This window comes from Scyliorhinus torazame, chromosome 10 (assembly GCF_047496885.1).
Source record: "Scyliorhinus torazame isolate Kashiwa2021f chromosome 10, sScyTor2.1, whole genome shotgun sequence".
In the NCBI taxonomy this organism is placed as follows: domain Eukaryota; kingdom Metazoa; phylum Chordata; class Chondrichthyes; order Carcharhiniformes; family Scyliorhinidae; genus Scyliorhinus; species Scyliorhinus torazame.
The window spans coordinates 235,803,052-235,819,121 of record NC_092716.1 but is presented as its reverse complement, the minus strand read 5'-3'; the positions used below and the strand labels follow the sequence as shown (position 1 = coordinate 235,819,121).

General features: G+C 46.3%; 1 long non-coding RNA gene across 2 annotated transcripts in view; it reads right to left on the bottom strand.

Annotated features, from left to right (window-relative positions):
- The window catches only part of LOC140384675 (uncharacterized), a 345,004-nt gene that overhangs the window by 114,156 nt on the left and 214,778 nt on the right, over positions 1–16,070 (bottom strand). The window lies entirely within an intron of this gene.

The following is a 16,070-nucleotide window of genomic DNA, read 5'->3' as shown; positions in this document are numbered from 1 at the left end:
ACATCTGAGTGGGGGAGCAGTTGGGAAATAGCAATCATAATAGAATAAGGTTCAATATTAAGTTGGAAAGGCTAAAAAACAGTCAAGGACTAAGATCCCAGACTGGTAAAGGGCAAATTTTAGGAGTCTAAAAGTTGAACTGGAGCAGGTTGATTGGAAATGCATTTTGGGTTGATAAAACAGTGGATACAAAATGGGAGACTTTCAAAGGAGGTGAATAAGGTGTATGTTAGGTCCATACCCATGAGGAATAAAGGTGGGGCATCCAAAACCTAAGTATCCTGGATGCCAAAGTTATTGAGGAGAAAATAAGGAAGAAAAAAGAGGCATATGCTCGATGCCTGAATAATAATAGCTATGGAAATCAAGAAGAGTATCTCAAATGCAGGATAGAGGCTAAGGGTGAAATAAGGAAGGCTTAGAGGAAATATGAGGAAAGAATGATAGGCTGTGCTAAAATAAATATTGAAATGTTCTTCAAAACATATTAATAGTAAAAGATTAGTGAAGGGTAGAGTGGAGCCCTTAATCAACAAGCGTGGTAAAATGCTCATTGAAGCGGAGGGTATAGCAGTGGTACTAAATGAGTACTTTGCCGCTGTCTTTCCCGAATTAGAAGATGGTGACAATGACCGAGTTGAAAATGTGGGTGTTGAGAAACTGAGCAGTGTAGCGATAGATAAAGAAAAGGTGCTAAAAAGGCTGGCGGCACTCCAGATACAGGGGTCGCCAGGCTCGGATGGGCTGCATCCTCGATTTCTGCGAGAGGTAAGGCAACAAATTGCGGAGCCGTTGATAGGAATTTTCCAGGCCTCTCTGAGCACAGGGTTAGTCTCGGGGGCTGGAGGATTGCAAAAATGACGCCATTGTTTATGAAAGGGGAAAAGAATAATGAAGCAAACCGTAGACCTGTCAGCTTGACATCAATAGTGGGAAAACTGATAGAGGGCATAATACGGATGAGATAAACATACACTTTGCGAAAAATAAGTTAAAACAAGACAGTCAACATGGATTTATCAAGGGCAGGTCATATCTGACAAATTTGATTGAATTCTTTGATGAGGTGACGGAGGCAGTAAATGAGGGTAGTGCTGTGGATGTTGTATATTTGGGCTTTCAGGAAGCATTTGATACAGTGCCACATGGCAGGTTAGTTAGCAAATTAGGCATTGATTGGTCCTTGACAGAATGGAGTAGAAGTTGACAAAGAGATAAGAAACAGAGGGTAGGTATAGATGGGCATTTCTCAGACTGGAGATGAGTTGAAAGTGGTGTTCCCCATGGCTCAGTATTGGGACCCTTGTTTTTTCCGATTTATATAAATTATATAAACAGCGGCACAGTGGCTAGCACTGCTGCCTCACAACTCTCGGGTCCCAGGTTCAATTCCAGCCTCGGGTAACTGCCTGCGTGGAGTTTGCACGTTCTCTCCATGTCTGCGTAGGTTTCCTCTGGGTGCTCTGGTTTCCCCCCACAGTCCAAAGATGTGCAGGTTAGGTGGATTGGCCATCATAAATTTCCCCTGAGTGTGAAGAAGGTTGGGTGTGGTTACTGGGTCACAGGGATAGGGTGGAGGTGTGGGTTTGGGTAGGGTGATCTTTCCAAGAGTTGTGGCCGAATGGCCTCCTTCTGCACTGTAGGGATTCTATGACTTAGAGAATGGGTGTTGAGGGTGGAATCTCTATATTTGCAGATGGTACTAAGCTAGGGAGAATAATAAATTGTGAGGATGACGCTGAGTGACTTCAGAGGGACATTGACAAGTTAGTCAAATGGATAGCGCCTGGAAGATGAATTTCAAAGCAAAGAAATGTGAGATAATGCATTTTGGGAGAAGTAACACTGGAGACAATACAGGCTCAATGTATTCGTTGAGCAGAGTACAGGAGCAGAGGGACCTCGGGGTTTAAGTGCATAATTCTCTGAAGGTGGCTAGGCAAGTTGAAACAGTTGTTAAGAAGGCTTATAGGATCCTTGGGTCTATATCCTTGGCACAGAGTATAAATTCAGGGAAGTAATACTACACCTCGACAAATCATTGGTCAGACCACATTTGGAGTATTGTGTTCAGTTCTGGTCATCTTATTTAAGGAAGGATGTTAAAGTCCTAGAGTGAGTGCAGAGGAGATTTACTAGAATGATACCAGGAATGAGGAATTTTAGATACAAGGAAAGATTAGAGGAATTGGACTTAGAACAGAGAAAATTAAGAGGTGACCTTATTGAGGTGTTCAAAATTATGAGCAATTTTACAGAATAAAGAAGGATCTTCTGTTTCCACTATTGGTATGTCGGTGACTAGGGGTCACAATTTCAAGATGGTCAGCAAGCGAGCTCGGAGTGAGATGAGGAAAAACCTCTTTTTTGTGTTCGTATTGTGTCAGACTTGGATAACATTCAGGTTGGGCTGATAAGTAGCAAGTAATATTCATGCCACACAAGTGTCAGACAATGGCCATTACCAACATAACGGAAGCTAACCATCACCCCAAGTAATTCAATGGCATTACCATCACTGAATCTCCTACTGTTAACATCCTGGGCATTACCATTGATTAGGAACTGAACTGAACTGGGCTAGCCATATAAATACCGTGGCTTCAGGAGCAAGTCAGAGGCTGGGAATTCTGAGGCGAATAACTCCGCCCCCCCCCCAGCAAAAAGCTTGTGCACCATCTACAAAGGTACTAGTCAGGAGTGTGATGGAATACTCTCCACTTGCCTGGTTGAGTGCAGCTCCAACAACACTCAAGAATCTCAACACCATCCAGGACAAAGGAACCCGCTTGATCGGCACTCCATCCACATCTTCAGCATCCACTGCCTTCACCACCAATGCACAGTGGCAGCAGGGTGCATAATCTGCAAAATGCATTGAAACAACTCATCAAGGGACCTTCGACAGCACCTTCCGAACCCATTGCCACTACCACCTGGAAGGATAAGGGCGGCAGACAAATGGGAACACCACCACTTGCAGGTTCCCCTCCAAGCTACGCACCATCCCGATTTTGGAACTATATCCCTGTTCCTTCACTGGGTCGAAATCCTGTCCTAATAGCATTGCAGATGTACCTACACCACATGAACTGCTGAGGTTCAAGCAGGTGGCTCACCACCAGCTTCTCAAGAGCATTGCGGGATAGGCAACAAATACATGCCCTTGCCACATCCCATGAAAGAATGAATAAAAATCCCATACTTTAAATTAAAATATATCCAAAGGTACAGTAACAAAATGGCAATAGATCCCATGACCTTCTAGCATGCATTTGAGGAAATTAGAAAAACTGTGGGCCTTTAACTTCAAACCCCAAATGGCCCCCAACTTCAAATACAATCAGAAAGTTTTGTAAGTACCAGTGTCAGATCCAGCCTGCCAGACGCTGCTGTCTCTTGCTTCCCAACTGTTTACAGAACCTCCTCTCAAACTCCGCAGTGCTGGCTAGGTTTTCACAAGTCACTACATTGCACCCGAACTGTACCCAATCACATCTGAAAACGGATAATAGCCACATGCTGAAACGCAGTCGGCCCAAGGGTTTCGGACAAAGGATACTTGACCTGTATTAAGTTCATTATATTCACGGCCAAATGTGTGATATAATTTCAGACATGAAGGATAGAGCTGGGCAGGGTTATGTGTACTACTTAAGATGTGCTGGCGTTAGTGCAGTTGGAGTTAGTGCAGTTGGGGTTAGGGCAGCATGGTAGCACAGTGCTGTGGCTTCACAGCACCAGGGTTCCAGGTTTGATTCCCCGCTGGGTCACTGTCTGTGCGGAGTCTGCACGTTCTCCCCGTGTGTGTGTGGGTTTCCTCCGGGTGCTCCGGTTTCCTCCCACAGTCCAAAGACGTGCAGGTTAGGTGGATTGGACATGCTAAATTGCCCTTAGTGTCCAAAACGTTGAGGAGGGTTATGGAGATAGGGTGGAAGTGAGGACTTAAAGTGGGTTGGTGCAAATTCAATGGGCCGAATGGCCTCCTTCTGCACTGTATGTTCTATGTTCTAACTTACCCTCTCCGAGTGGTGCAGAAAAGTTACACTGACTCTGCAAGAGAAAATTATCTTGAGTACGGACAGATTGAGATCAGAGGAGCAGTGATATTCCCCACACGGCTCTTCAAAAAGATGTCAATTATAGAATGTGTAAAAAGTTATTCATACAGTGTCAGATATAAAAAGTGATTTCAATCATAAACCCATCATGTGGCCATGGTGTCGGTTCTCCTTTTTGCACACGTCAACATTCAGGCCATGAACAGCACATCACTGCTAGTCATTGCCAGGATAGAATGGCAGGTGAAGCTCAGCCCCGCCACACTGTCAATGCTCTGAAATTTTACCCCCTATTTCTTTCACCAGAAAAGTTTAAACTTTTCAAGTAAACCTTTCAACTTGCTATTTCAACAGCATGTTAATAAATTACCTTCTAAATTTCATGCAGCAAGGTTCACTGGAATATCAATTGCATTAACTGGATATGATTTAGCACTGTAGTAAAGAGGCAAATCCGTTTCAAAGCTATTTCAATGATTGTTTTGCTCAGATCTGCAGCTGCACTAACGCCAGCACATCTTAAGTAGTGCACATAACCCTGACGAGCTCTACCCTTCACGTCTGAAATTATATCACACATTTGGCCGTGAATATAATGAACTTAATACAGGTCAAGTATCCTTTGTCCGAAACCCTTGGGCCGACTGCGATTCAGCATGTGGATATTATCCGTTTTCAGATGTGATTGGGTACAGTTCGGTTGCAAATGTAGTGACTTGTGAAAACCTAGCCAGCACTGCGGAGTTCGAGAGGAGGTTCTGTGCCCCTCGGTGGTATGTTCAACAGTTTGGGAAGCAAGGGACAGCAGCATCTGGCAGGCCGGATCTGACACTGGTACTTACAAAGACTTTCTGATTGTATTTGAATCAGTTATTGTTATTTGCCTGTGGGGGCAGCATATTTTGCTTGAACTTAGCTGTCATGTTAGGGTTCAAGTCAGAAGCAAAAAGAAACTCTCACAACATCCAGGTAGAAGGTAAGGCAAACAACTAAGACTTTCCAAGTCAATGGGTGGGTGGGGTCCAGGGGGTGAAGTTTGTGTCGGTTTGGGTCACAGGCTTCCCACCACGAGGAACGTTTGGTTTTTGGATTGTTCAGTTTTCCGATAAATGGACAAAGGATACTCAACCTGCAGCTGAAGATGTGGGGAAAGTCTATCTCTGGTTTGCAAAAGGCCAGCATATTTGCACTCAGCTTTTTGCCTTGGTTTTATTTGTCGGCCCTCCCTGGCAAATGAGGGAAAGGCATCACCATATTTAAGAGTATTTTAATTCAAGCTGCTAAGAATGCTGCAGTCTGCGGGATTTCAGTTCGCTGAGTATGAAGCACGTAGAGTCCTCCATTGGGAGCCAAACCTGCAAGCCAAATCCAGAGAGATTAAATGCAGGTTAAATGAGGCTCTCTCTGCCAGTCTGGTGTCTCAGGTGGACATACAAATCCCAGGGCGCTTGTAAAGAAGAGGAAGGAATATACTTGAAGCAAGCCAACATGTATCCCTTAGCAAACACTGCCAAAACCGATTATCCGGCACTTCACGTCAATATTGTTTTCTGGGATTCTGCCTGAAGGATAGCTTCAAAAAGGAATGCATTTGCAGTGGAATGCTCTGAAACCTCTTGAGTGCATGGAGGAAACAACGGAGATGCAAGTTATGTCTCTAAATCTATTTTCTGCAGTCTGGCAGCAGACCTGTAGGTTCAAGTAAATCAAGTTTAATGATGTGTCAGTTAGGCCATGTAGCGTACATTCTTTTACGCACAATATACGGTCAAAAAGACTACAAAAAAAGTGGGGCCTGAGATGAGGGTACAGATGAGGGTCAAAATTTGAATGCGGATTACAGGGTCAACGGCAGGGTTCTGAGGAATGTGGAGGAACAGAGAGATCTTGGGGTTCATGTCCACAGATCTCTGAAGGTTGCCACTCAAGTGGATGGAGCCGTGAAGAAGGCTTATAGTGTGTTAGCGTTTATTAACAAGGGGCTTGAGTTTAAGAGCCGCGGGGTTATGCTGAAACTATACATGACCCTGGTGAGACCACATCTGGAGTATTGTGTGCAGTTCTGGTCACCTCATTATAGGAAGGATGTGGGAGCATTGGAAAGGGTGCATAGGAGATTTACCAGATGCTGCCTGGTTCGCAGGATAGGTCTTATGAGGAAAGGTTGAGGGAGCTCAACCTCTCTTTGGAGCGGAGGAGGATGAGAGGCGACTTAATAGAGGTTTATAAGATGATGAGGGGGATAGATAGAGTGGATGTTCAGAGACTATTTCCTTGGGTGGATGTAGTTGTTATAATGGGGCATAACTATAGGGTTCAGGGTGGGAGATATAGGAGGGATGTCCGAGGTAGGTTCTTTACTCAGAGAGTGGTTCGGGTGTGGAATGGACTGCCTGCTGTGATAGTGGAGTCGGACACTTTAGGAACTTTCAACCGGTTATTGGATAGGCACATGGAGCACACCAGAATGACAGGGAGTGGGATAGCTTGATCTTGGTTTTGGACAATGCTCGGCACAACATCGAGGGCCGAAGGGCCTTTTCTGTGCTGTACTGTTCCATATTCTATGTTCTATGTTCTATGTACAGACATCCACCTGGGAGTGGGCAGGCCACCAGCCTGTTGAAGGGGTTTCCGCATCAGCGCCAATTGAATTCCAGCAGAATTTGAAGTAGCGAAATGGTGACACAAAGCTGACTTGAAGTCTTCGCTGCCATTTTCCAATTCCACATGACAGGCAAAACTGTCTTAACTGGTCACAACTGAACACACAAGCAGATGCAAGGTGTGCACCTGCGCCGTTGAAAGTGATTGTGAAGAGTTTGTATTGAATTGTTAGATTCTGGATGTTGACCTAATTGTACACGAATGGAGCCTTCCTACACTTGTCTCAAAGTTCAATCCACGACACGAAATGGGCTTGCTGGTGGTATCGCAGTATGATTTTTCTTTTGTCATGTAACATGTTTTGTTAAAAGCAGTTGCTTCCAGACGTGGAAGGCCTTCCACTGGGGATCAAATGTGACTGGCAGAGTAAAGCGGGCCCACACGAGCAGGAGAATGTTTAACACAGGAGGAAGAGGAGGAGGGTGAGCAGACTGTTCATGCAGCTGACCGTGTCTGCCACGAATCTTCGAAGAGCAAATTCTGTCCGCTCGACTTCAGCAGTGTGTGGGACACCTTCGGTTTGTAAAATAACTTGTGAGTGAAACCTGTCAAGCGCCAGAACCACAGCCACAAAATAGGACAAGGACAGCATTGCCTCTGTTTTTCTATATGCCTGACAACTTCAGTGCTGTTGCTGGAGGTGCAGGCAACATCTCGCAGTTTGCAATGCACTGTTCTATACGGCGCTGTTCAATAAGGTAGGTCACTGAGGTACTCGAAACAAAGGGAAGCACATTATACAGCAAGCCATCTGCATCTTCAAGCAACATTTCCACTGCCTGGACCAGCCTTGAGGAGCCCTGCAATGTTCAGCTGAGAGGCTCACAAGATTTGTAGTAGTATGTTGCATGATGCATGTGGTGATATACATCACTGTAAGTACATAAAGGGTTAATGTACATACACTACACCTAGCTAGACACTAGAGGGAATACCAGAGACATGACACACAGGCAGTCAACCAATAGGTCAGTAAGATAGGACACGACCAATGGGCAGTCACGATACACACAGAGGTGACATTACCACAGGAGGGCATTACACCAACCCATATAAAAGGTCACATCACACATGCTCAGTCTTTTTCCAGTAGAGACTCTCAGTGAGTACAGACACAGGGTTGATTGAACATCACTCCCACCACATGGATTGTAGCAGACTGGTTAGTCAGTCTGAGTAGCTATAGCAGGATTAACAATAGCGTTGAATACAAGTACGAGAATTGTTAATAGTTCAATAAACGTGTTGAAGCTATCTCCAAGTCTGAACCTTCCTTTGTCAGAGTGCACATCAAGGAAGCAGCTTATGCTACGTCAAGAGCATAACAAAAGATGGTACCAGTGAGTAACTGTTTAAATCCATATAGCTCAACTCAACAAAACAATGACAACCAGCATCAAAAGCCAGACAAGGTGATGTTCGGGATTCCGATTCCACAGCAGCTCCAGTACCATGGCAATCTCAGTGAAAACTGCTGCTGGTTCAGGCAGAGATTCGAGATCTACCTGGTAGCGTGCGACCTGGATGGCGTGTGGATGCAGAGAAAATAAAGCTTCTACTTACCATCGTGGGTCCAGAAGCAGCTGAAATCTTCCAGACCTTCAAATACTCGAAGGGGCAAAACAAGAGCGACTTCCAGGCAGTCCTGGACAAATTCCAAGAATTCTGCGAGGACAATACAAGGAACAAAGGTAAAAGAGGCGTCAAAGCTCACCGCGAGGTAGGCTTGCAGCAGCGAACGGCAGTTTTGAATTGCAGTCATCTTGGAAAAGGTGCTGCACATGAGCAGTCGCGCGAAGAGCGCACAGAAAGGGAAGGTCCATTTGCGCATGCGTGAGAAGCCGCGCATGCGCAATTGCAAAAAAGGCCCCAAGTAAAGGAACAGCGATCTGCGCATGCACAATCGCTTCCTACGCTCTACGTCACAAGCGTCATGAGGTCAGAGACCCCGGACCGCGCCCACTTAAAGGGGAAATGTCCCAAAACACACAAAAAAAATTTAAAGCCTCAAAAACAGATTCTTTTACCTGGAACGACAGCACAATGCCTGAAATTTGACCAGTAGCTGAAAGTAACCTCCGCAGAACCCTGCAACAAGCAGTTAGCACCGCCCAAAGAGATGATACAGTCCTTTAGGACTATGACTCAGACCATGAATTCTTCTTTGGACATCGTGAGCCCAATGCCAGCTCCGACACAAAACGTGATGATATGGTCTTGGAAGACAATGACTCAGACGAAGCTTTCAACTTGGGAGGCTACCCCAGTACCAAATCCGAACCGCAACTAGATGTGTTCACATTGACGATCCCGACGACGAGTTCTTCGGATTTGAGGATCTTCAGCCCAGCAGATGTGACATCCCGACTCGTGAGTGTAGGATTATGCTGTGGCCTGACACCAAGAGACAGGGAGCGGTCCAAACCCACAGAGATCGGTCTGCTGCCACACAGAGAGTGGTCCACGCACTGCGAAGGGTCCCCGACTCCACACAGAGAGTGGTCCACGCACTGCGAAGGGTCCCCGACTCCACACAGAGAGTGGTCCACGCACTGCGAAGGGTCCCCGACTCCACACAGAGAGTGGTCCATGCACCACAAAGGGTCCCAGCCTCCATACAAAAAGCGATGAAAAACTCCACAGCGAGCTTGTGGAAAGACTCTACGATAGAAGGAACGCAAGAGTCCACAGCGCAGTCCTTGCATGAACAAGAAGTGACTCGAGTGACACAGGCCTCCACAGAGAGCTTGTGGACAGACTCCATGATAGAAGCAACGCAAGACTCCAGGGCGCAGTCCTTGCATGAACAAGAAGTGATGACAGTCTCCACAGCGAGACCAATGCACGATTCCACACAAGGAACGCTGCAAGACTCCACAGAGGGAGTAACTCAAGCCTTCACAGCGAGCTCGTGGACAGCCTCCACGATAGAAGCAATGCAAGACTCCAAAGCGCAGTCCTTGCATGAACAAGACCATGAGGGTCTAGCAACCTCCTCTGAGCAACCAGCAGCAGACAATGCAAGTCTGCCACGCTCAAGTGAACAACAGAAAGACTATGACAGTTTGCCACGCTCCAGTGAACAAGAAAAAGACTCTGACAGTCTACCACGCTCAAGTGTACAGCAAGCAGACTATGACAGTCCACCCAGATTATTTGAGCCACCAGAAGAGGACTCTGAAGGTTTACCCAGCTCAAGTGAACGACAAGAAGACACTGAGGCTCTACCCACTGTATGTGCGACAAGTGACGACAGCAATCCACTTCCCATACCAGATGTGCAACGTGACAGACCTCAGCTAGAAAGGACAGAGGCACTTGACAATCACGGTGAGACTACTGGTGACTCCGGTGACAACACGTTACTTCAAACCTCATTCGCTCGAGCCTCTCCGCAAGCAAATGCATTCCTGACTGTTTTGACCCCGGACGGGGAGCATCACGAAACCTCAGAAGATTCAAGTGAACCTGCAATGACTTCGGAAGGAGAGCATCAAAAAACCAATGCTGATTCAGGTGAACCAAAAATGGCTCCAGATGGGGAGCATCAAGAAGCCAAAACTGACTCAGGTGAAACAGACCAGACTCCAGATGGGAGCATCGACAAGCCAAAGCTGACTCAATTAAGCCGGACATGACTCCAGACAGGGAGCAAAGAACAAAGAAAAGTATAGCACAGGAACAGGCCCTTCGGGCATCCAAGCCCATGCCGATCATGCTGCCCGACTAAACTACAATTTTCTACACTTCCTGGGTCCGTATCCCTCTATTCCCATCCTATTCATGTATTTGTCAAGATGCCCCTTAAATGTCACTATCGTCCCTGCTTCCACCACCTCCTCTGGCAGCGAGTTCCAGGCACCCACTACCCTCTGTGTAAAAAAACTTGCCTCGTACATCTACTCTAAACTTTGCCCCTCGCACCTTAAACCTATGTCCCCTGGTAATTGACCCCTCTACCCTGGGGAAAAGCCTCTGACTATCCACTCTGTCTATGCCCCTCATAATTTTGTAGGCCTCTATCAGGTCGCCCCTCAACCTCCTTTGTTCCAGTGAGAACAAAGCGAGTTTATTCAACCGCTCCTCATAGCTAATGCCCTCCATACCAGGCAACATTCTGGTAAATCTCTTCTGCACCCTCTCTAAAGCCTCCACATCCTTCTGGTAGTGTGGCGACCAGAATTGAACACTATACTCCAAGTGTGGCCTAACTAAGGTTCTATACAGCTGCAACATGACTTGCCAATTCTTATACTCAATGCCCCGGCCAATGAAGTCACGCATGCCGTATGCCTTCTTGACTACCTTCTCCATCTGTGTTGCCCCTTTCAGTGACCTGTGGATCTGTACTCCTAGATCTCTCTGACTTTCAATACTCTTGAGGGTTCTACCATTCACTGTATATTCCCTACCTGCATTAGACCTTCCAAAATGCATTACCTCACATTTGTCCGGATTAAACTCCATCTGCCATCCCTCCGCCCAGGTCTCCAAACAATCTAAATCCTGCTGTATCCTCTGACAGTCCTCATCGCTATCCGCAATTCCACCAACCTTTGTGTCGTCTGCAAACTTATTAATCAGACCAGTTACATTTTCCTCCAAATCATTTATGTATACGACAAACAGCAAAGGTCCCAGCACGGATCCCTGCGGAACACCACTGGTCACAGCCCTCCAATTAGAAAAGCATCCTTCCATTGCTACCCTCTGCCTTCTATGACCTAGCCAGTTCTGTATCCACCTTGCCAGCTCACCCCTGATCCTGTGTGACTTCACCTTTTGTACTCGTCTACCGTGAGGGACCTTGTCAAAGGCCTTACTGAAGTCCATTTGACAACATCCACTGCCCTACCTGCATCAATCATCTTTGTGACCTCTTCAAAAAACTCTATCAAGTTAGTGAGACACGACCTCCCCATCACAAAAGCATGCTGCCTCTCACTAATACGACCATTTGCTTCCAAATAGGAGTAGATCCTGTCTCGAAGAATTCTCTCCAGTAATTTCCCTACCACTGAAGTAAGGCTCACCGGCCTGTAGTTCCCTGGATTATCCTTGCTACCCCTCTTAAACAGAGGAACAACATTGGCTATTCTCCAGTCCTCCGGGACATCACCTGAAGACAGTGAGGATCCAAAGATTTCTGTCAAGGCCTCAGCAATTTCCTCTCTAGCCTCCTTCAGTATTCTGGGATAGATCCCATCAGGCCCTGGGGACTTATCTACCTTAATATTTTTCAAGACGCCCAACACCTCGTCTTTTTGGATCTCAATGTGACCCAGGCTATCTACACACCCTTGTCCAGTCTCAACATCTACCAATTCCTTCTCTTTGGTGAATACTGATGCAAAGTATTCATTTAGTACCTCACCCATTTCCTCTGGCTCCACACATAGATTCCCTTGCCTATCCTTCAGTGGGCCAACCCTTTCCCTGGCTACCCTCTTGCTTTTTATGTACGTGTAAAAAGTCTTGGGATTTTCCTTAACCCTATTTGCCAATGACTTTTCATGACCCATTCTAGCCCTCCTGACTCCTTGCTTAAGTTCCTTCCTACTTTCCTTATATTCCACACAGGCTTAATCTGTTCCCAGCCTTTTAGCCCTGACAAATGCCTTCTTTTTCTTTTTGACGAGGTCTACAATATCTCTTGTTATCCAAAGTTCCTGAAAATTGCCGTATTTACCTTCATCCTCACAGGAACATGCCTGTCCTGAATTCCTTTCAACTGACACTTGAAAGCCTCCCACATGTCAGATGTTGATTTACCCTCAAACATCCGCCCCCAATCAAGGTTCTTCAGTTCCCGCCTAGTATTGTTATAATTAGCCTTCCCCCAATTTAGTACATTCACCCTAGGACCACTCTTCTCCTTGTCCACCAGCACTTTAAAACTTACTGAATTGTGGTCACTGTTCCCGAAATGCTCCCCTACTGAAACTTCTACCACCTGGCCGGGCTCATTCCGCAATACCAGGTCCAGTACCGCCCCTTCCCTAGTTGGACTGTCTACATATTGTTTTAAGAAGCCCTCCTGGATGCTCCTTACAAACTCCGCCCCGTCTAAGCCCCTGGCACTAAGTGAGTCCCAATCAATATTGGGGAAGTTGAAGTCTCCCATCACAACAACCCTGTTGTTTTTACTCTTTTCCAAAATCTGTGTACCCATCTGCACCTCTATCTCCCGCTGGCTGTTGGGAGACCTACAGTAAACCCCCAACATTGTGACTGCACCCTTCTTATTCCTGATCTCTACCCATATAGCCTCACTGCCCTCTGAGCTGTCCTCCCGTAGTACAGCTGTGATATTCTCCCTAACCAGTAGCGCAACTCTGCTACCCCTTTTACATCCCCCTCTATCCCGCCTGAAACATCTAAATCCTGGAACGTTTAGCTGCCAATCCTGCCCTTCCCTCAACCATGTCTCTGTAATGGCAACAACATCATAGTTCCAAGTACTAATCCAAGCTCTAAGTTCATCTGCCTTACCCGTAATACTTCTTGGTTAAAACATATTCACTTCAGGCCACCAGACCCGCTGTGTTCAGCAACTTCTCCCTTTCTGCTCTGCCTCAGAGCCATACTGGCCCTATTCCTTAGTTCTCCCTCAATACTCTCACCTTCTGCCCTATTGCTCCCATGCCCACCCCCCTGCCATACTAGTTTAAACCCTCCCGTGTGACAGTAGCAAACCTCGCGGTCAGGATATTTATGCCTCTCCAGTGTAGATACAACCCATCCTTCTTATATAGGTCACACCTGCCCCAGAAGAGCTCCCAGTGGTCCAGATAATGGAAAACCTCCCTCCTACACCAGTTGTTTAGCCACGTATTTAGCTGCTCTATCTTCCTAATCCTAGCCTCATTGGCACGTGGCACAGGGTGTAATCTTGAGATTACAACCCTGGAGGTCCTGTCTTTTAACTTTCTGCCTAGCTCCCTGAACTCCTGCTGCAGGACCTCAAGCCCCTTCCTGCCTATGTTGTTAGTACCAATATGTATAACGACCTCTGTCTGTTTGCCCTCCCCCTTCAGGATGCCCGCTACCCGTTCGGAGACATCCTAGACCCTGGCACCAGGGAGGCAACATACCATCCTGGAGTCTCTTTCACGTCCACAGAAGCGCCTATCTGTGCCCCTGACTATAGAGTCCCCTCTGACTATTGCTCTTCTGCGCTTTGACCCTACCTTCTGAACATCAGAGCCAGCCGTGGTGCCACTGCTCTGGCTGCTGCTGTTTTTCCCTGATAGGCTATCCCCCCTGACAGTATCCAAAGGGGTATACCTGTTTGAGAGGGGGACAACCACAGGGGATTCCTGCAGTGACTGCCTGCCCTTTCTGGTGGTCACCCATTTCTCTGCCTGCACCTTGGGTGTGATCACATTTATATAACTGCTATCTATGACGCTTTCCACCACCTGCATGCTCCTAAGTGCATCCAACTGCTGCTCCAACCGAACCATGTGGTCTGTGATGAGCTCCAGTAGGGTGCACTTTCTGCATATGAAGCCATCCGGGACGCTGGAAGCCTCCCGGACCTGCGACATCTCACAGTCAGAGCACTGCACCCCTCTAATTGACACTGCATCAATTAATTAGTAAATTAAAGTTAAAAAGAATTTTTTAAAAAGGTACTGTTAACTATATGTTTCCTAGCACTAGATTTCTACTATAAATGTGAAAGCTAAATACAGTACTCTCTGATCTCTGGCTTAGATACCCCTCTAAATTATAATTAAGTAATTATGCTTAATTAGTTTACCAATGCTTAATTTTTTTAATTTAGTGTAGATTCTCAACCAGCCAATCAGGTCACAGCTTTTCTGTGATGTCACTTCAGTTCCCCCCCCCCCCCCCCCCCCCCCCCCCGGACACACACACACAATTTGAAAAGGTAATAAAAGTAAAAATGACTAAAATTCACTTACTTACCTTCTGAGGGTCTCAGATGCTCTCTGGTTCTCACCCTGCTGATTAAAAGTTACAGGCCAGAAGAAAGAGAGAGAACAAAACAGTAGGGAAAAAGCACCTTCTCCCACTCTGCACCGAATTACCTCACTGCACCAAATTACCAAGTTCCAAATTCCCACTCTGGATGTGTCTCACTCTGGATGTGTCTCACTCAGGCTGTCTCTCTTTGACCTGCGCAAAGCTTACTGAGTGCGCTTTCTGTCTGTCTTTTATACAGACTTCAGCTGACCAGGGTGACTCACATTGCTTACATTTCAAAGAGAAGAATACAATGTGCACCTTTGTGCCCCTAAACAGGCAAACTCAGTGACGGCACGCTCAAGGAGACAGGAGATGCCACAAAGCACGCTAACACGAGTAACTGTGTGAAGGACTCATAATATCCACAAAGTGTGGTCCTTGAGCGCAGCAAACACGGCAACAAAACCAACCACAACAACAACATCAAAGACAGTAGCAGGAAGCGTACCAAAGGCAACAACATTGACAACAAGCACGACAAAAACAATAACAATGGAACTACGACTGGTACGATATGGTACAACTCTGCAAATGAGGGGCACTGTTACTGCTCAGCTCAGTACAATGACATGCCATGGCAGGACAATGCATCTTACCAATTCACGTTTGCTGCACTACCAACAGGCAACCTGGCTTTCAGGACAGATCCCATTGAGAATCACCACCACAAGCATCGAAAGAAAAGAAAAGGAGTCCAAATCCGACAACGAAGTGATTTGACCACTTCTTGGTTCCTTCAACACAAGGACACTGATGGCGTTTACAATGCAATGCCACCATCAACATCACCAACTCACCAACCAAACAAGAAAGCCACTCGACCATGATAATTAATGAACTTTGGACTCATGCATATGATTTGGACTTATTGTTTAATGATCACTGTTATCATAACTTGTACAGAGTATCACTCATCTACCTAGCTTGTTCAATTTTCTTTAACTTTCACTGTACAGAATATATGTATCACGAAAAAAGGGGGGATGTGGTGATATACATCACTGTAAGTACACAAAGGGTTAATGTACATACACTACACCTAGCTAGAAACTAGAGGGAACACCAGAGACATGACACACAGGCAGTCAACCAATAGGTCAGGAAGATAGGACATGACCAATGGGCAGCCACGATACACACAGAGGTGACACCACCACAGGAGGGCATTACACCAACCCATATAAAAGGTCACATCACACATGCTCAGTCTCTTTCCAGTGGAGACTCTGAGTGAGTACAGACACATGGTTGATTGAATATCACTCCCACCACATGGATTGTAGCAGACTGGTTAGTCAGTCTGAGTAGCTATAGCAGGATTAACAGTAGCGTTGAATCCAAGTATGA